Raw genomic sequence first — 25,697 nt, 5'->3', positions numbered from 1 at the left:
TTTCCAAACATGGACAAATTGGAACCAGAACAGATCATCCCATAAGTACCCAGAGAGGTGCAACATGAAGGGCTGTGGTTATCCAGTAGCAAGCATTCCTGCCTTTTGTCCACAGCGCTTCCTCCTCAGTTCTCAAGAGTTAGTAGGATGAAAATGTCTTCCCTATGATTTTTTAATTTCTTTTTTTCTCAGCATCTGGGTGTGCATGCTTGAGCACCTTGAGGAAGTCCAAGGGTTCCCCCCCCCGACATATGTGTGTGATTATAGGTCTTAGAGCACTTGATGTGGTAGTGCAGGTAATTCTGGCATGTGGATCAGGTTGATGGTGTTGTCTTGGGCATTGGCATTGGTGTGGTGTGGTGTGGTGTGGCATGCAAACAGCACGAAGGTGATATAGCCACATCCTTGTCTTTCAGCTCTAAAGGAGGTTCCTTGTGGCTAAAAAGGACCTAGGGGCGGGGGGATGTTTGGCTAACTCTTCGTCCTGAACACCTTCCCAAACACCATGTCATCCTCATCTTTAAACTGTACTGAGGACTAATGTGACTCAGTCTTTTTAGATTCAACGTACATGGCTTCATCATCCCTACAGAAAAGAACTGCCCTGTTCTTGCCTTCCTTGCCCTCTTCTTGGAATTGAAAATACTTCTCAAAGACAGAGGCAAAATAATTTCTCTTCAACATCCCAGCCTGATGCTCAATAGAATCCTTGGATACAGGCATAGTTTTCAGGGCCATATATTTGCAAAGAAACATTGTATCCTGAATCTAGGTTTACCAAGAAACTGCCTTATACTGTCTTTGATAACTCATCAGCACCATGTGCTTCAAGTTCCTTGTAGAATTTCTAAAAAATACTGACCATCTCCATTTAGGATTTGAAATATCATAGAGGCCCCATCAAAGTCTGGAATTTACTATGTAGTCTCAGGGTGGTCTTACCACGATCCTCCTACCTCTGCTTCCAGAGTGCTGGGATTAAAGGTGTGGCAGCTTGAATTGGGATCTTTTAAGTCTCTTCTACTCTGTTATATTTGGCTATATTTTTATTATTTATTTATTTTCAAAGAGAGAAAAAAATGGCAGAATGGGCATTCCATGGCCTCTTGCCACTGTAGTCAAACCCCAGATGATGTGCCACTTTGTGCATCTGGCTTTATATGTATGCTGGGGAACTGAACCCAGCCACCAGGCTTTGCAGACAAGCATCATTAACCGCTGAGCCATCTCTCCAGCTCACACTTTTATCATTATATAATGACCTTCCTTATTTCTTTTTACAGCTTTTCTTTTACTATTTGTGTGTGAGAGTGTGTGTGTGTGAGTGTGTATGTGTGAGAGGAAGGTGCTTGTAGAAGCCAGAGAACAACCTCAGGAGCCATTCTCCTTTTTTGACACAGAGTCTCTCAACTAGGCTAGATTGGCTGTCCAGTGACCCCCAGGGTTCCACCTTTTTCCATTTCCTCCATACAGGGGTTAACAAGCATGTGCCCTCATACCTGTTTTTATTGTTGTTGTTGTTAACTTAAGTCCTTACATTTACATGACAAGTACTTTACTGACTTAGCAATCTCTCCAACTTTAAAGTCTGTTTTTATCTGGCATTTGTATGCTTAGTCATGTTTTCTTTTGGATTTAATTTGTATAGGATATCCTAAATATGTACTTTCTGTCTTTGTATGATTTTAGAGATAAGGTGAGTTTCTTGTAGAAATAATATGCTGATTTTTAAATCCATTCAGAAATTCTGTGTCTTCTTATTGGAGAATTCAATTCACCTGTACTTAAGGTTACTTTAAAAATATTATTTGTTTATTCGTTAGCTAGAGAGAGAGAGGTGGGGGGGGGAGGGAGGGAGGGAGAGAGGGAAAATTCAAGAATGAATGAATAAATATGGGCATGTCAAGGCCTCCTGCCTCTGTAAATGAACCCCAGATTCATGCACCACTTTGTGAATCTGGCTTTATGTAGGTACTGGGGAATTGAATCAAGCCAAGCAAAAGCCTTTAATCACTGAACCATCTCCCCAACCCTAAGGTTAGTTTTGATTGGTAAAGTCTTGCTACTTGAACTTTGTTGCTTGGTTTATGGTTTTATTATAGGTGCATTCATTTTTCTTTCTTACAGTCTTTCATTGTGGTCAAGTGATTTTTCTCTAATACTATGTCTTCATTTCTGGCATTTTGTTTCTGGTGTTTATGGAATTTGTTTTGTGATTACTGTTAGGTGTAGAAAAATCTGTTTTGAGTGTAACAAGCTATTTTGAGATAATAACAATTCAATGCTAAGTCTAAGAATAGGAAATGATGGGATGGAAGAGCTAATAAATATGCTATGTGCTTACACTCAATCCTTTCTCATATTTTGAAATTGTAATGCCCAAATGTTACTTTCATTATTAAATGTCTCTTAATGTAGTTTATATTTAATTGCTTTTTTTAAGTCTTTACAGTAAATACATGAATGGCTTACATATTATATTTGCAATATTAGATCATTCTTACCTTATCTGTGCATATCATGTTATAAGTGAGCTTAGTACTTTTCACTTTTCAATGGTTTCTCTTTCTTTCAGCTTAATTACTCTTATAGGAAAGACTCTTGTGGTGGCACGTTCTCTCAGTTTTGCTTGTTTGTTTGTTTTTTGGTCTGGGAATACCCATTTCTTCCTTCAACCTAGAGTATCTTCACTATCTATAATATTCTAAAGTGGGGACCTCCCCCATTGTTCTGTGAATCTAATCCCATTCTTTCATGCTGTGAACAAAAACATGCTGTCAGATGAATTGGGGCTCTACCATGTTCACTCATTCATTTTTTTTCCCCTGCTTTGAGAAACCTCTCATCTCTCATAGGTGGCTATTTTATCTAAACTGGTATAAACTTGGTTGGGTTCTGACTGACTTGTGGCCTTTGACCATCTTTTACCTGAATAGTTGTATCCTTATCTAGGTTTTGGGTCTTCTGTTATGATCTCTTTGTATAAGATTTTTATTCTTTTGGGCATTGTCAAGTTTCTTTTAGACCATATAACTCAAATATTTGCCCTTTTAATGATATCCAAAATTTTTGTAAGCTTTCTTCACTTCTTGTCATTATTTTCCTCTGATTACATATTCTCAGATAGCCTATTTTAGCACTTACTAATTGTTTTATTTGTTCTGTTACTGAAGCCTTTCTCTGTTGTTTTCCATTTATGCCAGTATTCTTATTTTTTGCAATATTACTAGCCTTTACTGTGATTTAGTTTTATAAGTATGTATGTGCTCCTTCAGAAGTTATCAAAGATTATGAGGAAATATTATAGTGATAGGTACACATTCAGCAATGTAGCTTTCAGATCATGTTAGATTTTGTGTGTGTGTGTGGTTTTTCGGGGTAGGGCCTCACTCTAGTCCAGGCTGACCTGGAATTCACTATGGAGCCTCAGGCTGGCCTTGAACTCATGGCGATCCTCCTACCTCTACCTGTCAAGTGCTGGGATTAAGGGCATGTGCCACCGCACCCGGCTCATGTTAGATTTTTTAAATTATTTTTATTTTTTTCTTGTTAAACTACCATTTATTATTATTCATATTATTATTATCATCATCAACATATCTTGTATGGCTCCATCATGTGTTGGTACCATTTTTTCCCTCTTTCCTCCCCCTATTCCACTGGGGACCCTTCTCATTGGGGTTGTAAGTATTCCCTATGGGTTGTGGGTTATATGCATTGTGGGAGTAGCAGACAGTTATTCTTGGAGGGGGAGGGAATACCTCTGGGCATGATGTCTCAACTTGTGACTCTTACAGTCTTTCTACTCCCTCTTTCACAAAATTTCCTGAGCTGTGGTATGTGAGTTTTAAGTCTACTTCAGTGATGAGCTCTTAGGAGATTTTGGATCTGTGCTTTGGCAAATGTTGAGAATCCTCAGGGTTTGTCTCCCTCACCCTGGCACTGATTATCAGGTTTACCATGGAAGCAGCACTCTTGCTCTTCTTCGTAATTCCTCTATGGTTTCAGCTGTGGCTTGGCTGAAGTGCAAGGGGTAGTTTATCTCTTCAGGTCTCACTACCTTCTGAAAGAGAAGAACAGGTTCTCCAACAGAGAGTGAAGTCAGCATAGTTTAAATGGCATAAGCATTATTTAGTTAGTGAGAATTTGATGTATGTAACCCCTCTTTTAGTCAAAGACTAATGAGAATTGACACTGGAGAGTATAATCTTTGTCTCCATATGATTCTGATCTGGTTCTCAATTCCAGATATGGGTTGCTTTACACTGAGTGGTTCTTTTAGCCAATCAGAAAGCTACCAAGGCTGTGTGCCACTATTGCACTGGGGTGTACATTGTGTCAGGTATTTACTTCTGAGTAGCTTAGAACTCTGGTTGCTCAGACCATTGTTGGCCACTTACTCTCAGTAGCTTGTGTAGCACTTTCCAGCATTAGATTGGCTAACTGTCTGGGGACTGGCCCTCTTCCTGATTCCAGCCTGGTATATCTGTGCTCTGTGTTGGAAACATATAGTATCTTCAGCAATAGGGTCTTCCCTTTTGCCTCAAGCAGATAATCAAATGCTTTGACAGAAATGTATCTTGATTTGGGAACCTTGTAGGTCTCTTCCATCAACAGCTCATTGTGGGTAGTAATCGATATCTGTGTGGCGTATTCCCTGAAGTATTCTCTGTAGGTCTGGCTTTGTGTTCATACAGTCATAGACTTGATCTTTTCATGGAAATTTTTCCTTTCACCATCTATTATGAGGAATACTTTTGCTGGGTACAGTAGCTTGGGATGGAAGCCATAGTTTCATAGATTTTGATGTGTTACATTCCAGACCCTTCTGGCTTTCAGGGTTTCCTTTGAGAAATCTGTTGTAATTCTGATGGGATTGCCTTTGCATGTAGTGAGTTGTTTCTCTCTTGCTGCTTTTAGCACTCTGTATTTATTTTCATTGTTAAGAGTTTTAACTGTGATACACCTTGGAGAGTTTCTTCTCTGTTCCTGTCTGTTTGATGTCCTGTGAACTTCTTGTATCTAGATGGGCCTCTCTTTTGAGAGATTGGGAAACTTTTCTTCATTAATTTTATTGAGTATGTTCTCTATGCCTCTAGCCTGGATTTCCTCTTCTTCTGTTGTACCCATGGTCCATATGTTTGATAATTTTAAGGTATCCCTCATATTCTGTTCACGTGATTTTTTGAACTTAGCACAGTTTTTGGCCTCCTGATCAATTCTTCTTGTCTTCCATGTCAGAGATTCTGTCTTCCACATAAGTAACCCTGTTAGTGAGGGGTTCTAGAGAGATTTTTAAAAGCTCTATTTAGTTTTTGTTTTCTATTATGTTAATTTGCATCATGGCTGTCTCTTTTTATGGTACAGTTTCAGTTTGAGTCTGATTTTTTTGATGCATCCTAGAATTTATTCTTGCATTTGATCAAGTCTTCATTAAGACTAATCAACTGGTTGATGAGAATCTCCATTTGTTGACTCACCTTCATTTCTCAAAATCGGTTTTGAGGCTTCTTAGGTTTTCTTCAGTTAAGTTAAGCCTAGTGTCAAAATCTGAGTCCTGTAAGAGATAATTCTACTCAATTTCATTTATGCAATTTTTGGTTTTTGGTGATTTACTTCCATTTCAGCAGTTCTTTTGATCAGGGTTACATTGAGTATTGTGTTTTCATCTTGGAATTGAATTTCTTTTGATTTCTCTAGGATTTCACTGGAGGCTTTCATTGTGAGACCAGTCATCCTTGGTGGGGATCTTTCAGTTTTCTAGCTTTCATTGGTTTTTATTCATTATGGTCAATTTTGGGGAAATGTTTTATTCTATTGTGGGGGAGGCAAGTATTTGTCCTTGTAGGATTTTAAGTGGGTGTTCTGTTTTAAATGTGAGCCACATTGGTATATGATGGAGTTATAACTTCAGATACGCAGATTGTGGAGAATACAAGTACATCAGAGGTACCTGGGGAACTGGGCATTCTGGTCTACTTGCTTCACTTGCACATACTCTTCAGCACATGGGGATCAGGGCTTGGGGAAATGGGAACTGGGAAGCTGGAGAGCCAGGGGCAAAGGCCAGCTTCCACAGTGGCCTGTACTTTTCCTCTGGCTTGGGGGAATAGTGATTTGGGTACCCAGGGGCTAATCAGGAAACCAGAGCAAAAGGCTGGCTTCTGCCACCCACATGCAGGGAGCAGCCCTTCTCTATCCCCCAAGGCAGCAAGCAGCAAGGATACCAGTACTAGGGAAGGGAGGTGGGGAACCAACCAGGAGCTCTGGCCTACTCACTCCTATGATGTACCCTCTGGAGCAGGGAATCTGGGAGTTAGGGGCCCAAGGGCCACTCATTTAAGAAGGTGGAGCAAGGGGCCTTCTTCTATAGCATCTTGCAGGTTCCAGGCAGCCCCAAACAAGCAGCAGGGGAACCTAGTGTGACAAGGGAACTGGGGTGTATGTGGGAGGGGATCAGGGAGATCTGACCTACTCACTCTGCAGGCATACCCTCCAGAGCAGGGGATCTGGGAATTGGGTCATGTTGGTTCTTGCCATGTCTCATATCTCATGAGAGATATGCCAGCAGATGAGCGTGACCTTGAATCACATAGCAGACTGAAATCTGAGTCCAGTGCTATTATACAATTAGATATTTAATCATATTCTGGTAGTTACTTCAACAGAGGAATTAAAATAATCCCATTATTGTAAGGGAGAAGAAAGGGAATAGAATAAGCATTGCTTACACTATAAGAAATTTCATTGTTGTTTATATTGTGTTCAGAAAAAGATATTTACATTCAAATAAGCTTCCAGGGCTTGCAATTCAGGTAGAATAACTTATTTTTTAATCATTATATTTTTTCCAGTGCTCTGCAAACATGTGTTTTTATTGTCTGAAATTTAGGGGATACTTAGAGACATCAGTATGTTAACAATTCTTGTAGTTGATGTATTTCCTTCCTACATCAGAAACCATGTATAAGACTTTGAGGAAAGAATTGAACTTATCTTTTAATTATGGGTGTGAAATATTACTGGTTGAGGTTTTCTTTTAAAGTTCTTAACTTACCTAATAGCCTTAATAAATTTGACTCAGGAATTTCATAGGAAATCTATATGTGAACCTATTAATAATAAAGATAGAGTATTTTCAATGGATATAGCCCAGAATCCACTTATAAAGTGAGACATTAGATAAATTTTTTCATGCTACCCCTACATTAACATTTGATATTGTTAGCAACTTTATTGGGATATTCTCTACTCCTAGGTATTGACTTAAGGATTGGAGCCTTTGTCATCGACTATTTTACTCTTCTCATCTATCGGGTTTCATTCATATACTTACAAGCCTTTCTTCTTACTTTCCTCTGGAACATCATTTTATTTTGCTTCCTGTCACTGCACATGTATCAAAAGCCTCATTTACACTTTCTGTTACCAGTCAACTCTGTCAGAGTTGCAATCTAGCTCCTGTCACCAGCACTTGACTGTGAATGCTTATTTGAAGGACACCAGTGAGACACTAATTAAAACTCCGGTGACATTTGCTGTATTTTATTCTTCATCTCTGCTATATAGTCACCATTTTCTCCTAGAAACTATGTTCCCATTGGGTGTTTTCATTCTCCCTAAACATCACTTGTTAAATATTTCTACTTTTATCTTGTTCTGATTTCCTGAAAACCTGAAATATCCCTTTATATTCAGCTCTGCTTATTATAGCACCTACCTTTTTTGAAAGATCTGCTTTAAGTATCTCTTTCATGTCTCATACACCCTTTAAGCCTTTGAATTAAAATTGTACTCATTTCTTCAGTTGTCTGATTCCTCTTATTAGCACTTTTCAGATATATATGTGTCCTTAAGTATGATTTTGTATATATTTCTTTACCCTAGCAGATAGGGTATATAAAGAGATGTTATCTCTGTTGGTTCATTAGTAGTGTACATAGTCTTTACATATTTATTTAGTTTATTCTGGTTAGCAGAATAATGAGTATGTAAAGATTCCCCTGCCCTTACCCCTGGAATTTTTGAATATTCCACAGTATATGGCAATGAAAAAAATAACAAAATTGGTGGAATTAAAATTATTAATTAGTTGGGCTTAAAATAGTAAGATTACCACTAGGAATGGTGCTACTGGCCTGCCATCTAGCACTTGGGAGGTAGAGGTAGGAGGATCAGAGTGATGCCATTTGTGAAGCAATCAACCTTTGCTTTATAGGTAGAAGAATAGGGCCATGAGCAGGGAGGGTGGTCAGCCCTTAAAACATAGCACAATCAAGAAAATCCATCTCAAGATCCTCTAGAAGGAGTGCAGCCTTACCAATATCTTGGTTTTAGTTCTGCCAGACCCATATCAGGAGTCAGAACTAAGATCTATAAAATGTTCATACCCTAAAATTCAGAAGCAGTGGAAAAAGAAAAAACTGGGACAATAAACCAATAAGTAAATTATTCCAGAGCCTCTTAAGTTACAGAAGGAATGTATTTACTTTTAGACTTTTTTTCCGTGGTTTTACAAAGGAATTCTGTATAGTGTACTTTTCCAAGGAGCCTTCAGTAGACTATGTTAAGTTTCTTTGACATGCATAATTTGTAAAGAATAGAGCTGCTTTCATTTTTGAACAGGACCGTCATATAGTTGAATGGAGTGGATGAACAAGTAGAAGTGATGAATGAAGAATGTTTTCACTTACTCTCCTAGTACCCAAATTACCTGTAATTCTTCAAATATATCATATTCCTATTTCCACATAGTGTACCATAATCTTCCTGCCCTTACTTGTTCTCTCTTATATAAATACTACTACTTTTACTTGGAGCTTTCTTCCATTTCTTTGAATAAGTCCTGGTGATCTTTAGGGTATTGGCTTAATTGCTAGTTCTTTTGTGAGTGTTTTTTTCTGTTTCCTTCAACATCAGTCCCATTCCCCTTTACCATACTACTCAGGAGTATCTGACTAGTTCCCATAATGGCTTGCCCTTGGCTCAGACTTAGTAGTCTGCAGCATTATCTTCTTATGTAATTGGCATTAGACTACAAACTCTGTGAGATCAGGACCTAGGTCAGTGTATTCTCAGGGCTTGACACAATGTGTTTCTAGTGACTAGATACTGAATGGCATAATGAACTTTTGTGGTTAATGAAGTGAAAAATAATGTATTCCATTGGGATCAATATGAGTCTTAAAAAACAAGTTTAAAAATTATTTGTGTATTTATACATGTGTTGACTTATGTATGTATTTATTGGTTTGTAGTTATATGTAAGTAGAGGTATACATATGCCATGGTGTGCATGTGGTGGTCAGAGGACAAGTTTCAAGTCAATCCTCACCTTCTACCTCCTGTGAGGCAGTCCTCTCTCATTGTTGCTCACTGCTCCATTTGAAAGCATTTGGAAAATTCTTTCTCTGTCTCCTTTCTCATTTTAGGCATGCTGGGAATTCAAAAGCCAGCCCAGCTTTTAGGTTTAACATGGGGTCTGTGAATGCAAACTGAGGTATTCAGAGTTATGTGGAAAGTGCTTTATCCACTGGGCCATCGCTTCAGCCCTGAAACAACTTGTTTTTCTGGCTTGGTTTTGCTTATCTGTAGATATTTCCCAACCTACCTAGTATTGAAGTTAATCATTTTAGAGACAAAATATACCCTATTCACTAAACTTTTTTCTTGATGATTTATACATGTGTATATAAGTATTTTCATACATGTGCACAAAATACACATACAAGTGTTATTTGACCAGAATTCCCTCCCATTGCCTTCCTTTTCCTCCTTTATCTCCTCCTTCCACTGAACTGTTTCTTCTTTCCAACTAGGCCCTCTTCTATTTTGATGTAATTTTTTTGCCCTCTTTCAAAATCCAAGATAGAATGCAACTGGCCCAATATTGTGCAGGTCTTGTGTAGGTAATGAGAGTGGTTGTGAGTTTGTAAATGCAATGGCCACTTTGTTGTCTGGGAGAAAGTATTCTAAAGCACGCCTTAGTATCCTCTGCTTCTTAATTCTTTCTCTCCCTCGTCCACAGTGTTTCCTGATTCTTGGGGTACACAGTGAAGATATCTCATCTGAGCACTTCACAGTCTCTTATTCTCAACATTAGTGATTTCTGAGTTTCCCCAGTAGTGACTGCTACCTGGAAAGAGAAAGTTATCTGACAAAATAAAAACTTTAATAATAGAATCTACTTTTATGTTTAGTGCAAATTATTTGAAACTTATCTAGAATTCAAAGTTAACATTTTATCTCCAGACCCAATATTTTAGCTTTATGTTTGATCTTACATCTTTCTTGACAGTTGACATTATATATTTAGATATTATTTTTCAAGAAAAAAATAAATTTTTGTATCTTTTTATCATTGGGGTCTGGTATTTCTTAGAGGATATATTTAGAACTTGGCTGCATATAATATCTTAAGAGAGAAAGTGGCATTGATCTGTTTCTTGACTTTTGAAAATAATACTCTGCTGGTGGCTTGGCCAGGCGTGTGTCTGTTGATGGACTCCTGCAGATAAAGTCACAGCCACCTTCAGCCAGGCAGCTTTTGTGTTGATGTACTGTTTTTCCCTTGGGCCGATAGATGCTATTTCTTGTAAGATAAAAACATGGCAAAGAAGGAAATTGGTTCTGTTTTGCTACTATTTTAAGCAGTACATAAGTGGTTGATAGACCTAGACACTCTGTTCATCTTATCCTCAAATGGATTATTTTTGTTGTTCTTATATTAGGAAAAGCCATTTATGTGAGATAATTTTTACAGAGTGGTCATAATTTACAAGTGGTTTCATGCTTTCAATGTGAAATGATTCTCTGTAAATTCTGGCCTATTAATATCTGGCTTTAGAATTTTAATTATTACAATGTTTCTCCATTCCATTTAGATGATTAAAGTTTGATGAAGCTAATTTATTTCCTCTGTTTTCATTATTAATGTGAAATGTTTAAAATATTTTTATTTATTTTTTATTTGAGAGGGAGACAGAGAATGGGCATGTCAGAGCCTCTAGCCACTGCAAACAGACTCCAAAGACACATGCACCACCTTGTGCATCTGGCTTTATGTGGGTTCTGGGGAATAGAACCTGGGTCTTATGGCTTTACTGGCAAGCATCTTAACTACTAAGCCATATATCTAGCTCTAATACAAGATTTTTTAAGTCATCTAATAGAAAAAAATTCCTAACAGCCAAAATGTTTGTCTTTTAGAATAGAATCTTAAACTAATTTTCCTTACATGGACATACTCTCCCTCCTGTGTTTCTGTTTGTTTCCTTTAGACTGGGACATAGGTTCCTAGGAGGTGCAGCAGATACCTGGTACCCTTCTTCTCTGTTCCACTTCCTATACAAGTAAAGGAGATTTTTTCGTGTGTATACAGATAAGTTAAATGTGATGTCATATCCAATTTTTATTATTTTTATTATCATCACTATAATCACTATTATTATTACCAAATCTTGCATTCTAATAGATGTTCAATTTCTGTAAAAAAAATTTTTTTGTTAAGGAAATAGTCTTACTTCCAGTATATTTCATCTGTCTTCCCCTGATCTTCCTGATAAGCAGAATTGAATGCCTCTCAGAAGCTTCTGAAATATATTCTCAGAAGCTTGGATTGTAAGGCTTTTAGTCTTTGCTCTAGTCCATGATTCTTTGTACCCTGGGCATATTTGGGGAAAACTGCCTCCCTCTGAGATGTAGCCCAGGAAATCTTATTGTTTACCTTCTTCCTAGCTCACAAATTCAGTCGAAAAATGTCAAAGATTAAAATGGCAGTTTCAGGTTCAGTTAGAGACTCTGTCTCAAGAAAATGATGCAGAAGGGAGGGAGGGAGAGAGAGAGAGAGAAGGACAGCTAACATTTCCTCTGGCATCCACATGCATGCACATGGGGCATGTGCATCTGCACACACACACATGTACTATACATATACAAACCACATACTACATACACACACAAGCCAAAATCAAAGATATAGAAAAGGATATAATTGAATATAATCATTTCCATCTTTTCTTTTCTTTTCAAATGTTTCCAGTTCTGTGAACAAAAGATACATAGTTTACATACTTGAACGCCTCACATTTTCACATGTATTTGCTAAATTCATTATCTAGAGATGCAAAGCTATCTCATTCTTTGTATCACCTATCCACTGTCAGATTCTGTTATTAGGCATCTAAATTCCAATAGTGTGATTTTAAAGATAGTTATTCTGGTGGTTTGAATTAGGTGTTTCCCCAAAACTCATGTGTTATGAATGCTTGACCTGCAATGCAATTTGGGAGGTGGAGTCTTGCTAGAGGAGGTGTGTCACTAGGACAAGGTAGACCTTGAGGTTCGTTAGCCTCTAGCTTGCTGGTGTCAGTGAGCTCACTTTCCTGCTGCTGTTTTCACCTGCTGTGGCCGAGATGATGTCTAGCCTCTGTTCATGCCACACGTTCCCCTGTCATCATGAAGCTTTTCCTCAACTGTAAGTCAAAAAATACTTTCCTCCCACCAGCTGCTGTTGGGTCAGATGCTTTGTCCCTGCAATGTGAAGGTCACTACAACAGGAATTCAGCTAATAACTCTTACCATATATCATTTGGCATACATAGAAGTAGAATAAATTCTCAGGAGTAGAATTGTTGGCTCCAAAACTAATGTTTACAAGCTGGGGATTTTGACTCATACCTTTTATCCACAGAGTTCCAGGGATGCTAGGATAGGAGGATCACTGTGAATTTGAGGCCAACCTCGGCTAGAATAAGACCCTGCTTAAAAAAAAAATTAAACAGTATTTTAAACTCTGAGTTTAACCTTACATCTTTATTGGGTAAGGGAGTATAGTTTCAGAACTGTACTTATGAAAGTCTTTGTCTTCTAAAAAAAATAATTTTTAAAGTACAGAAATTTTTGTGTTTTGTAACAGAATTTGAAATTTTGTATATAACTTCACTCTAAGTTATGATGCAGAAAGGACTTAGGGTGATACATGGGCCATTTCTGCTGGACTGTGACAACATCTTTTCTAGTACTGAGGGAAGAGCCATTGATTAGTGTTTTCACTCACCTACATTTCTTTTCATGGGATGAATCTTCATGGTATCAGACAGTGAAGTGTTGGCACTGATAGTGATGGAGTAAAACAATCTTTGAAGAAACAGTTTGAGAACAACAGGATTATATGATATTGCCTGCTTGTTTACTATGAACCTGGGCAAAATATCGACAATCATTTATTTGGCTTATGGTTCTGAAAGCTGGAAAAGACAAGATCTAGAAGCCACATCTATTGAGGATATTCTTGTGTTAAAACATGGCCAAAAGTATTGCATTGCAGTAGAGTAAGAACATGTGGGAAGATATGGCCCTGTCATCAGGAGTCCACTCCTTTCATAACAAACGCACTCCAGTGATAACTGCCATAAGCCATTCATGAAGGACCTAATCATCTCTTAAAGGCTCCACTTCTCAATATCAAGTATGGGGTTTTTAAGAGCCCCAGAGTCTTCTCAGCTCTTAGGTGGACTTAACTTACCGATTAGGGCACAGGACTTTCAATGGTAACAAGCCACTCCTAGCCAAAGGCTCTGGGTTCTTTGTTTTATGAACTCGAATGAAGTTCCTGGACAATGAAGGGTAAGATTTTAGAAAAGAGAAGTTTTATTTGTTGAGAAATAGGAAGCAAATTTGTTAAAAAGAAAGGCAGAAAAAATTAGAACTCCCAGGAAATGGAAAGGAAAGGTACTCAAAAACAGCGGTTGTCAAAGGATGATGGGTGTATTAAGTGCTTATAATGCTTTTTCATGGAAATAACTTATCTTTAAAATAAGTGGACTGAGATTTTTGAGGAGTTCAGCTTTTGTCCAACTTTCAGTCCCCATGATGTGTCCAGGTATCAGCTTTTTAATCGTGTGTCTCTATGTTGATGACTGGTCCATGGGTCCTAGTACAAACCTCTACACCCCAGTGGAGCAGCTGGACATGAACTATTTGGTAACTCCATTGCTGTGCTGGCAAATATAGAGTTAAGGACAAAAAGGTCAAACTCTGGTTTCTAGATAACCAAGGACAAATGGCAGAAATGATCCTTAAGGGTACTTGTCTGCATGTTGTTTAAACTATGAAGCTCTTTTTGTCTCCTGCATGCCCCAGGCAGACCTTGTTGTCATTTGAACATTTAAAAGGCTTATTATCTGCTTTTTTCTCACAAAAGTCTGTGAACTACAGAACATTGTATGGCAGACCTAGTGTCCTTGTATAGCAAACTATTATTTTAAATGTTTTTACTTATTTTTGAAATAGTTTATTTATTTGAGAGAGAAAAAGAGGAAGAGAGAGAATGGGCACGCCAAGGCCTGTTGCCTCTGTAAATGAACTCCAGATGCATGTGCCACCTGTCCATCTGGCTTTATGTGAGTACTGGGGAATCAAACCTGGGTCCTTAGGCTTTGCAGGAAGGTACCTTAAGTACTTACCCATCTCTCCATCCCTAATAGTTCTATTTATTTGCAAGGAGAGAGGGATGGAGAGAGTGAGAGAATGGACATGTCAGGGTCTCTTGCCACTAGATACAAACTCCAGTCTGTATGTGCCTTTTTGTGCATCTAGCCTTACATGGGTACTGGGGAGTTGAACCCAGGCTCTCAGGCTTTGCAAGCAGCATCTTAACCACTGAACCAACTGTCCATCTTAAGAGCATGGAAAGGTAGGACATAAGATATACAGAGAGTTAGGCTTCTTTACATGTTAACTCTGTAATTATAGTTTTAATATCAGAAATACTGCTTTTTGAAGCCCCTGCCAAGTTTACTGTCATCAATACCATAACACGACAGTAAAAATTTATCCTGAGTTTTTAATAGTTTTAAAATCATGACACTTACCTTCTAGGAAGAGAGAAATTCTGATATTACTAATATGCTTGTCATGGTCACAGGTTGTAAACAGTACATGGATGCTGAACATTAACTAGACTTTAGAAGTAGAGGCTACAGTAAGATTCAGTGTCATCAATAGTGGTTGCCAAAAACATAAACCAAATCTCAGTGGACACAAGTCAGGACACATAGTGACCAGACTGACTAACAAATTTCTCTGATAAGCCCAATTAGCTGCCTGGCTTTTAGCGAGTGACCCAGCACCCATATCTCCTCCACCATGACCACAAGACAACACAGTCTCACAAACTCCAGATGTATGCACCACCTGGGTTCTGGGGAATCAAACCAAGCTCTTTAGGCTTTCCAGGCAAGTGCCTTAACCACTGAGCCATCTCTCCAGCCCCTAGACTGTATGATCTTAACAAGGAAACTAGATTGTTTCCTTTTGCCTTACACCTCTGTGCTTATATAAATCTGTCTTCTAATATTACCCTTTCTCCTCTCTTTGCCCCATTTGATTTTCTTATTTTGCTGTGTTGTATGAGTTCTGTTTCTCTCCTTATATCCCCAGCTCTTCCTGGTGCACTAATGCTTGTCTTTCTGATCCTGTTTCTTATGCCTTTTTCTCCCTCCTACTCTTTTGCCTTCTTGTCATTGGCAGCTCCTTGCAGATTCTCTTGCTCTTTTATTCCTCTCTTAGTCCAACAAGGATTTCTTAGAAAGAGCAGCAGCCTTGTTATTTGAACAAAAGATGCTAGCAACTTGTAGGTTGGCTATTGATTTACTTCACTAAAAAATCTGACTCGCCACCTCATCTCTTGTTGAGCATCTATTAATGCCAGTGAGTTACATGTTACAGTATCAGTATCTGTAACAATAGCTCCTTCATATTGATTTTACTTACTGATTTCTTTTTTAGAGGTCTTAACTATACAGGTATTACTGCAGTACCATATTGAAAGTAAGATAAAATCCCTAAAAGCACATTACCTTGCAGGCTTAATTTATTCCAAAATCCTTTAGATTCATGTATATTTTTATATTACATATATCACACTTACAAAGCCAGTTTTATATATTTCACATTTTAAAAATTCTAAGTTATGCTTGGGAAAAATAAAACCATTTAGACTTTAAAAAATTATTCGGCTGGGGTATGAGCCAGTGGTTAAAGCACTTGCTTGTAAAGTCTGATAACCTGGGTTTCAGTCCCCACTACCCACTTAAATCCAGATGCATAAAATAACACATGCATTTGGAGTTTGTTTTCAGTGGCAATAGGCCCTGCCATGCCCATCTACTCCCTCTCTCTTTCTCATAAATAAAATATTTTTAAATATGTTTTTAATTAGAAACTTTGTTGTATGGACAAATCATATGTATTAGACCCATTCCCCTCCTCCTCATCCCCATTTCACTGAGGGCCCTTCTCAGTGGGGTTACTGGTATTCACAATAGGGTTATGAATGTAGCAGTCAGTCATGGTGGTGGGGGCAATACCTCTGGATACTCCTTTCCACCCTGTGGCTCTTACAGTCTTTCTGCCTCCTCTTCTGCAATGTACCCTGAGCCTTGGTTGCTGTATTATAAGTCTACTTTGTGTTCATTCTCGACAGCTTTTGGATTTCCGCTTTGTTACATTTTGAGTGTCCTCAGTGTTTATCTCTATCTCCCTGGCATAGGTTGTCAGGCTCTTTGAGTTTCACCTGAACTCTGGTTGATGTGAAGAGATGGTTCATCTCCTGTTAGGGAGTCATATCTTTTCTTAACAATGATAATGGATTTTGGTTCTTCCTGTTTTTCATTGCATTTTGTAAAAAGAAAACAGATTCTCCAATGGAGAGTGAGTAGCAAGGGTTAGAGGGGATAAGCATAGTTAATTAAGAGAGATTTTGATGAAAATAGCTCTCTTTTTGGAACTTCTCACTAGAATCTACAACTATCATCTCCATAGAATTCTGACTTTTTTCCCAGTACCAGCTCTGAGTTCTTTCCCATTGATCAGGCCTCTTATTCAATCGCAGAGCCATTTATTACCTGTATAGGCTGAGTGCCACTATTGCACAGGTGTGTACCTTTTGTCTGGCTGATTGATTTAGTATCTACCATGATCCCCTGCTTATTTACAGTGTTTGGGCATTTTCCCCCACAGCTCATGTAGCATGTTGCAGCATTATGAGGACTAGCCATTTAGACTTTTAAGTTTAATTTTTTTAATGCCTTTGAATTCATGGATTTAGTATTATTTTGTTAATCTTGCAAAACAGTAATAGAGAACATTAGAATATAATTGTTGTGATAAGTAATAATATATTTCATTCTTTCTTTTTTTTTTTTTTTGTTTTTCAAGGTAGGGTCTCACTCTGGCCCAGGCTGACCTGAAATTCACTATGTAGTCTCAGGGTGGCCTTGAACTCATGGTGATCCTCCACCTCTGCCTCCCGAGTGCTGGGATTAAAAGCGTGTGCCACCATGCCTGACAGGAATAATATATTTCTATATGTAAATATGTAAAAATATGCATTTGCTTCTATACATATTAAATATATGTGATTATATATCTAATATTCATATATCAGATATAATCATTGATATGATTTTATTTAAATTGATTGTTTTATAATTTTCCCCTTTATTTCCCCTTATTACTGGGTAGACTTCTAATAGACCTAGATATTAAGATTGATTTATATAGAAAATGATTGGGGATGCGAAAAGGGAATTGCGTGTTTCAACCTAAACAAAATTTCAATTTTGAAGATTTAGCATGTTGCTTTAATGAAACAAGGCCTTAGTCCCCGTATTTACTTGTTAGGCTTTTTCTAAATTCCTCCACTGAGGCATAGAATACCTTTTTAAATGTTGGGTTTTTTAAATACAGTGGGTTTTCATTACATCTTGATGATACATATTTAGTAACTCTGTTATGTGCTTTTGTTTCACAGTCTTACACTGTTTTGCCCTGAACCAATGCAATTTTACAATTCACTTTGTTATTGAATCCCAGAGTTATTTTCTTACTTACTAATGTAGTTTGTCATCATTTCTGCCATGTGCCCTTTGGTAGAATCTTGATTGTTTTGTAGCTAAATAGTAGCACAGCCAGAGAAAAAGTGGTTAAGATCTGATGACATTTGATTGATGAATTGGCATTCATTTGGAATTGTATATTTTACCCAGATCTCTATTTTAGAACCATGTTTTCCTCTGGGAAGTGCTAGCAGCAACGTTCTTCAGAAAAATAATTCATAGTAATATATCCATGAGACATATCTAGACTAAGAATGTACTGTTGAAGTAATTCTGAGCACATGATACAGATTTTCATTTGAAAACATATTTTCCTCTCATCCTGGATATAAGTATGTAAGCACATCTCTATGTCTCTAATGAACCGTGGCTCTGGTGTATAAACAATAAGTTTAATTATATAAAATATTTATGTCTTGTTTAGTTGTATTCATTTTGCTAGGAATGAAAAAAAATGACACATTTGCATTTAATTAAGTTGTAGTTATACAATGTTATGCTATCTTTAAAAACTGCTGGCAAATTTTGAATGTCCAGAGCACTAGATAAATAGGGATAAGTATAGTCTATTCCTGATAGGTAGGTAGGGGATCTTTTGCTAGAAAACTGAGTAAAAATAGCTAGTGTGTAATAGTGTTGGGATACAATAATTAAGGCTTCAGTAATAATGATGAATACCTTTGCTCAAATGCCCTTTATTTTAGTTTAAAGCCTTACATGAGTGAATCCTAGCCTAAAAAGGTATTCAATTAAAAATATCCCCGTGGGTACTATGAGTAAGATACATTGTCATACTTCCATCCTTTATCTTCCTGAAGAAAGCAAATGTATATGGTCTAGTCACATGAAGACATATAAATGAAAAATGTTAATTATACTTCTGTTTTTCCTCATTTCAACTTTATGTATATTTAAATTTTTTGTTTATTTTTATTTATTTATTTGAAAGTGACAGACAGAGAAAAAGGCAGAGAGAGAGAGAGAGAGAGAGAGAGAGAGAGAGAGAGAGAGAGAGAAAATGGGCGCGGCAGGGCCTCCAGCCACTGCAAACGAACTCCAGATGCATGTGCTCCCTTGTGCATCTGGCTAACATGGGTCCTGGGGAATCAAGCCTCAAACTGGGATCCTTAAGCTTCATAGGCAAGTGCTTAACTGCTAAGCCATCTCTCCAGCCCTTATGTATATTTATATATATAGCTCTCCAACTCCCACTCTTTCTTCCTTCTCCCTCAGGTAATGTACAAGAATGCATTATAATGACCTAAGGATTTCTATATTATTGTATGCATCTCCTAAATTCTCTGACAAATCCTTACCCTTCCGCATTTTTCAAAGTTACAATACAGGCATCCTGCAATGAATTGTATTTAGATCCCTTCTTCCTTTCCTCCCTCCCTCCCTCCCTCCCTCCCTCCCTCCCTCCCTCCCTCCCTCCCTCCCTCCCTCCCTCCCTCCCCCTCTTCTTTCTGTTCTTTGAAAACCCTTTATTTCTACCACTATGTAATCACTATGAAACATATTTCTGGGCACTGGAGAGATGATCAGCACGTGTTTGCAAAACCTGATGGTCCGGGTTCAATTTCCTAATATTCAGGTAAAGTCAGATGCACAAAGTGAGGCATGTGTCTGGAATTTCTTTGCAGTCGCAAGAACCCCTGACACGCCCATATTAACTCTATCTATGGTTGCCTCTTTCTCTCTTTAATAAATAAAAATATACTTAAAATATATTTATCCTATTTACTTCAATTTCCTAGACCTTAAAACTGCATTTCCAACTATTGCTTAAATTTTCATACTTGAAGTATAATGAAATCTTCAGCTGAATAGCTTCTATGTCAAGAAACATATCCAGGTCTCTCTAACCTTCCCGCCTACACTACACACAGTCCTTGCTTATGATACTATCTGTGACTTTTGATAATGTTCAAATTTTACATCTCCAATCAGGGTCGCTTTGCTTATGTAACATCATCAAATTATTGCACCATTCTATTCTCAATGTCAAGTGCTAAGGTTCAGGCCCTTATGGTGTTTCATCAGAGTGTAGAAATTTATAATTCTTTTCTAAGTCCCTTTCACTCACTATTCCTAGATCTGCTTCCTTAAGCACTGCTCTGATGATTTCTTTTTTATTTTTATTTTGTGTTCATTATTTATTTATTTATTTGAGAGCAACAGACATAGAAAGACAGATACAGGGAGGGAGAGAGAATGGGCGCTCCAGGGCCTCCAGCCACTGCAAACGAACTCCAGACACGTGCTCCCCCTTGTGCATCTGGCTAACGTGGGACCTGGGGAACCGAGCCTCAAACTGGGGTCCTTAGGCTTCACAGGCAAGCACTTAACCGCTAAGCCATCTCTCCAGCCCTGCTCTGATGATTTCTGTAGCTGGTTTCCCCTAGATTATCATGGTCTCTTAACCTGAGACCACAGTTGAGCCTCATTTGCAAGACCTGTCTCAGCCTAGTGCCTGTAACTCTTTGTGCACACATGCCTTACTTTAGACAAATGCAGTGAATTTCCCTCAATATCTCACTTTTTTTTTTCATACACAGATCCCTAGCAAGTGATCTGTGGCATTTAGTTGGTTTTCAGTAATGAATGCTATCTTTAACAGGATTCTCCGCATGAAAATATACCTTTCGGACTCTTTTCCTTTCCTTCTGAAATATATACTTAGGACTTAAGTGTTAATGGATGAATTTGTAGTGTGTGTGTGTGTGTGTGCGTGTGTGTGTGTGTGTGCGCGCGCGCGCGCGGGTGCACGCATGCGCTCACGCGCATCTCTCTGATTGCAAATAAATAAATAAAATATTTTAAAAGAAAAAATTGAGCAAAGTTACTCTACATATTCCTAGAGGCCATGGTGTAATAAACAAAACCCCAATGCCAGGTGTGAGATGCCTTCCTATGAATTGTGGTTAGGATGAAAATTTGATGCTAATTAAAATTCAGAATATTTTTTTGTTTTTTGCTTGTAGGTATATTTTGTAAGGATCAAGATCTGCTATCCAAGTTTCTTCCCCTAATAAGGAATTTCTTATTTCAGAGATACTAGACAACCACATGGCTACAGTGATAGTCAAAGAACAATTTAGATCTCTAAGCATCTGCCTGGGAATGAAAATACTTAGTAGCAGAGGCCAGTGAGTTAAAAGGGAAACATAAAGGGAAGAGAAAGGAAGGGAGGAGGGTACTTAATAGGTTGATATTGTATATATGTAAGTACAATGATTGTTATGGGGATGTAATATGATGGAGAATGGAATTTCAAAGGGGAAAGTGTAGGGGGTGGGGAGGGAGGGAATTACCATGGGATTTTTTTTTAATAAAAATGCTAATAAAAACTTAAAAAAAATATTTTGAGACAGACAGAGAGGGTGCACTAGGGCCTCTAGCCACTGCAGATGAACTCTAGACACATGTGCCACCTTGTGCATCTGGTTTATGTGGGACCTGAGAACTGAAGAATAAAACCTGGGTCCTTAGGCTTCACAGGCAAGTGCCTTCACTGTTAAGCCATCTTCCAGCCCACAAGTTAGATTTTAAGCAGAGACAGGAGATAGAGGTATTTATAAGATACCTAAGGCTACACATCATAGAGAAATATGCAATCTCTCTGGTTACAGAATAATCTAGGAGTCTCATACGTGGTATTTACAGTTCAGTAAGTGTTGTAGTCAGCTCCACATTGCTGGGATGAGCCTCTAAGCAGATACAGTTTCTGAGAGGAACAGGATTTATTGGAGGTTCGTAGATAGAGCAGAAGTTCTATTATAGTGGAAGAAGCTGGCTTCCTTTCACAGATCTAAGCACAGAGACACCATCCAACCGCTGGCACCACTGGCAAGCAAAAGGGGCAGCAATCGGGGAGCCAGGCAGAGCTCATACCACTCTGCATACCTTTAGGCTAGAAATGAGATCCACCTCCCAATACACTTTAGGGCTTGACTCCAGGATCTATCCCCAGTGACATCTCTTCTAGTCAGTTGGCTGGAAATCCAAATTACAATCTTTAATAAAACACCTGAGTCTATTGGGGACATACATTCAAACTACCACAGTAAGCTTGCTTTAAAAACACAAATTCAGTACACTGAAACCAAAACAAATTAAGCTGTAATTTCTACCTAGGAGAAATTAAAATTTAATCCCCTCATGGATACTGGAATAATTATAGATACAGCTGAGCATGCTTTTTCAATTTGATTAAACTTCCTGACTTTCCATCTTGGATAATTTCTCTCCTGTTGGAATTTTTGATAGTGTAGGAATTCCTTACACAACTTGCCCTATTATGAAGTGTTTTTAATGATATTAAATGACCAGTAAACCAGTGGTATTTCTAACTGGGAAAACAAAGAATTTCTCACTATATTTGCTTATGGTACAAGTGTGTTCACTAGGAGATAAGAATTACCACTTGGGACAAAACATTTGTGTTCTATAGTATTTGTAATTTTTTATGACAGGGGGGTGGGGGAGGGGAAAAGAGGGAGAATTGGCATGCAAGAGCCTCCAGAAACTGAAATTGAACTCCAGACATATGTGCCACCTCTGCGCATGTGCCACCGTGTGCACTTACATCACCTTGTGCATCTGGCTTATGTGGGATCTGGAGTGTCGAAGGTGGGTCCTTAGGCTTCACAGGCAAGCATCTTAACTGCTAAACCACCTCTCCAGCCCATGTGTTCTGGTATTTTGTTCTTAGTGATAGCTTAACAGCTGATATTATTCTCAGGTACCATGGTAGTGGTAGTAATACTCATGTTTATGGGATCTACTCTAGTTATTGGCTTCCCCTAAAATTCTTTACACTATTAACACTTCACATCGTGTCTGAAGTGTATGGCAGGTTTTTTATGCTGTTTATTCTAAAATAGAAACAAGCAGAGAATAAATGCACACACAGCATGTCAATGCTTAAAACTATACTTGAAATTACATGTTACGCTCTAGTGGAACACATCACCTTCTTGGAAGTACAGAAGATAACTCAAGTGCCTCATCTTGTAAGTCCTGAAAAGCCTTATTTTCAGAACATAGTAACCACAGTATGAGCCTTCCATCTTTCCTTAGGCTCTAAAATTGCACCTGGGTAGGAAACTTGAGACTTCAGAATGCCTTAATCAGGAAAATCAGTTTTAGTTATTTGGATCTATGTCGGTCACTGGTGAAATGAATGGCCACTATGACAGTGATGTTAAATGTACTGTATTCTAGATTCCAAAATGCTTTTCTAGAACCAAAAGACATTGCTTTTGGACTATATTGTTTGGCCAATAAAGAATAGATATTTAAATGTATATAGCAAGTAAAATATACATTACTGAGGACAGGCAAGTATTAACTACAGACATGTAAATTCCATTGTTCTAGCTGTAGTTTTCTGCTGTGCAGTGGCACTGTCTCTTTGACAGCCCTGATTCTCAAGAAATTCCCCTCATTGATGTTAGATGGTCATGTAGCACATTAAGCAAAGACTTCATCACAGTTGGTACATTGAAATGATGCTTTCTTATAATGTGCATTCATGCAAGGCCCTATTGCTAATACCTACAAAAAATTGTAGTTATTTTTATTTTTACCCATTAAATACATTTGAAATGTGGCTTTATATCATTTCTTAATACTATTTTTCAATAAAAAATTTAGAACTATTTACTTTTATCTGAAGTATGGTACATGCTTTATAATGATTCTTTGCTAGATTAAATAATAAACTTTGGGCTGAGGAGCTGTTGTCAGTTACTGCTTTAATATGAAATCATTTTGTTATTTTTGTAAACTATATTAGTGCCATCGTATTTTGATTAATATAGGAAGTAAATGCTAAAACCTTAGCATTTATTCACACCTTGTCTATTTTTATTCTGAAGTTAATAAAATTAATGTTATTCAGATCAAATTCCTTATCTAAAATATATAGGACAAGAATAGATTTTTGTAGTTCTGTGACAAAGACACATTGTATTTGAAGAAGCACTCTTCATATGAATAATGATGAAGCACAACCAATAAGTGAATTTTACACATTTGTTTGAGTTTGTGATTTGTTTGGGGAGTGACAAGTAGTGATAGGAAAATCAAAAGGGGAGAGGTCAAATTTGAGAAGTAAAATGTGGTAACAATGAATGCTTCTGTTTATTAGAGCTTAACCTTAATCTGTCATAGCAGGAGCCTATGTACAAATAAAAATAACGAATCAGGGCTGGGACAATGGCTTAGCAGCTAAAGCACTTGCCTGAAAATATAGGACTCAGGTTTGACTCTCTAGTACTTATGTAAGCCAGATGCACAAGGTGACACATGCATCTGGAATTCCTTTGCAGTGGTTAGAGGCCCTGGCATGCCCATTCTCTCCCCCTTCCATCCCCCACTTCTCTTTCTCTTTTTTTGAGGTATGGTCTCACTTACTCTGTAGTCCCAGGCAGGACTCAAACTCATATCAGTTCTCCTACCTCTGCACCCGAGTGCTGGGATTAAAGACATGAGCTACCACCCCCAGCGCTCTCCCCCACTCGCCTCTCTCTCTCTTTCTCTCTCCCTCCCTCCCTCCTTCCCTCCCTTCCTCACCAATAAATGAATGAATGAATGAATGAATAAAATATTTTAAAAAATAAATCAAGTGATAACAATGTAAGCATATTGATATCTAGATATACTAGTAATTATTACTAATACAAAATAATTGCTTTGGGGAAGAGGAATCATGACTGAAAGTAGAATCATGGGCTGTTTGTGCTATCTGTATTTTAAATTATGATTTCTGTATATATATATTTTTTTTTAATTTTTATTTATTTATTTATTTGAGAATGACAGACACAGAGAGAAAGACAGATAGAGGGAGAGAGAGAATAGGTGCGCCAGGGCTTCCAGCCTCTGCAAACGAACTCCAGACGCATGCGCCCCCTTGTGCATGTGGCTAATGTGGGACCTGGGGAACCGAGCCTCGAACCAGGGTCCTTAGGCTTCACAGGCAAGCGCTTAACTGCTAAGCCATCTCTCCAGCCCGATTTCTGTATATTTTAAGTGAAGTATTTTTATTTATTTATTTGACAGAGAAAGAGGGAGAGAAAGAGAGAGAATAGGTACACTAGGGCCTCCAGCCACTGCAAACTCCAAACGCATGCACCCCCTTGTGCATCTGGCTAACGTGGGTCCTGGGGAATTGAACCTGGGTCCTTTGGCTTTGCAGGCAACCGCCTTAACCATTAAGCCATCCCTCCAGCCTCTATTTTAAGCCAGTTAAACACAGGGTAGGAATCTTTGTAGTGATGGCATTCATTTCCCTCCTTTCAATGCTTGGGTGAAGAAAGTGGAGTAGAAACCAGACCTTAAGGGAACAAGAGATGGGGAGTAAGTGGAAAAGCAACTGTAGACTACTATGTTAAGAAGCTTCATTTTCTTTTAAGAGTCTTCTTACCTTGGAATTTGTTTCATGTTTTCATGCAAAACACACTTGGTTCTTTAAATAACAGTTGGAACAAATAGCAGGCAAAATTGAAGAATGTTGTACTTGTAATCCATACAAAACACCAATATTTTATATTGTATATAATTAAACATCTCACTTTTTGAAATACTGTAATAGATAATACATAGAGGCAGTTTAGAAAAGAAGGGGGGAAAATCACACTGAAACTATACAATTTTCTTTAAAACCTCTGAGCAACCAAAGTAACGTTGAACTTCCATACTGTTTCATATAACTTCTATATAGTACCTTGACTTAAATCCAAGAGTAAATTTAAGACTCTCTTCTATTTCTAGTAAACAACTACAGGGTAA

The 25,697-nt window shown here is 37.9% G+C and overlaps 1 protein-coding gene and 1 pseudogene across 5 annotated transcripts in view; one reads left to right on the top strand and one right to left on the bottom strand.

Annotated features, from left to right (window-relative positions):
- The window catches only part of Rabgap1l (RAB GTPase activating protein 1 like), a 682,536-nt gene that overhangs the window by 284,022 nt on the left and 372,817 nt on the right, over window positions 1–25,697 (top strand). The window lies entirely within an intron of this gene.
- LOC105944020 lies at window positions 140–25,349 on the bottom strand (annotated as a pseudogene).

This window comes from Jaculus jaculus, chromosome 1 (assembly GCF_020740685.1).
Source record: "Jaculus jaculus isolate mJacJac1 chromosome 1, mJacJac1.mat.Y.cur, whole genome shotgun sequence".
Taxonomy (NCBI): domain Eukaryota; kingdom Metazoa; phylum Chordata; class Mammalia; order Rodentia; family Dipodidae; genus Jaculus; species Jaculus jaculus.
Note: the sequence above shows the minus strand (reverse complement) of the source record. Positions and strands in the feature narration are given on the sequence as shown.